The sequence below is a fragment of the Cervus elaphus genome, chromosome 24 (genome assembly GCF_910594005.1).
Source record: "Cervus elaphus chromosome 24, mCerEla1.1, whole genome shotgun sequence".
NCBI lineage: Eukaryota > Metazoa > Chordata > Mammalia > Artiodactyla > Cervidae > Cervus > Cervus elaphus.
Window position 1 is genome coordinate 19,229,687 of NC_057838.1, and position 1,057 is coordinate 19,230,743.

A 1,057-nucleotide genomic window follows, 5' to 3' on the forward strand; every position below is an offset into this window, starting at 1 on the left:
CTGAAACTGATGAAAATGCAACACCAAGATTCCCCTCAGTAAAGAAAATGAAGCTTGGGACTTCCCTGGTGGTCCAGAGGCTAAGACTCTGCACTCCCAATCAAGGGGTCCCAAGCTCAATCCTTGGTCAGGGAACTAGATCCCACATGCCTCAACTAAAGATCCCACCTGCCCCAGTGAAGATGGAAGATCCTGAGCACTGCAAATGAGACCTGGCACAGCTAAATAAATAATTTTTTTTTTAAAAAAGGATGACGCTTACTGTAGTTATTTCAGGGACAACAAATACCTGTACTGCTCCCGGTCCACACAGTGGGAGACTTGCGTTGGTCTTCAGGGCAGTACCTACAATGCCGTATGCATTCAGTCAACCTTGGTCAAGACACTGCTGGCCAAGAGGCAACAGTTCCAGGCTCAGTCCACGGCTTCAGTGTCCTTGAGCGCACATCTATTCATACTACATCAAACAGTTGTTATGAGAATCAGTATTCATCAGAGCATGGTGAGTCAATTTCAAACTACAAAAATCCACAAAACACATCAAAATAAGTATAGTGCATACAACTATTCCACAGTCTAAGAAAAAGAAGTCCACATATACATATATATAAATTTACAGAGTGATAATGCTGGTAAATGTGAAGTATTTTTTTTTTTAATATTTATTTATTTGGCTGTACCAAGTCTTAGCTGTGGCATGTGGTATCTAGTTCCCTGACCAGGGATCGAACCTGGGGCCCTTGCATCGGGAGCACAGAGTCTTGGCCACTGGACCATCAGGGAAGCCCTGTGAAGTACTTTAATACGTGATCGACAGGTCCTCTCCTATCACTGAGGTTGTTTTACAGAAACAGCAGTGTCTACAGTCAGTTTCATCAAGTACACAGCCACCCCCCTCATCCCCCCACCCAGAGAGACCCTTGAGATGGGAAAGTGAGGAGGCAAGATACCATAGAGGCTATTTTATAGAAAAAATATGTTAAGTATCATACTAAGTGAAGTAAGTTAAAAACAAGTATTATATGATATCACTTATATGTGGGATATAAAAAATAAT

The 1,057-nt window shown here is 42.2% G+C and overlaps 1 non-coding gene across 1 annotated transcript; it reads right to left on the reverse strand.

Annotated features, from left to right (window-relative positions):
• Positions 1-710: 710 nt before the first annotated feature.
• On the reverse strand, positions 711-783 carry TRNAG-CCC. Its single transcript has one exon. It is a non-coding gene; the product is annotated as a tRNA-Gly (tRNA).
• Between the last annotated feature and the right edge of the window lie 274 nt (positions 784-1,057).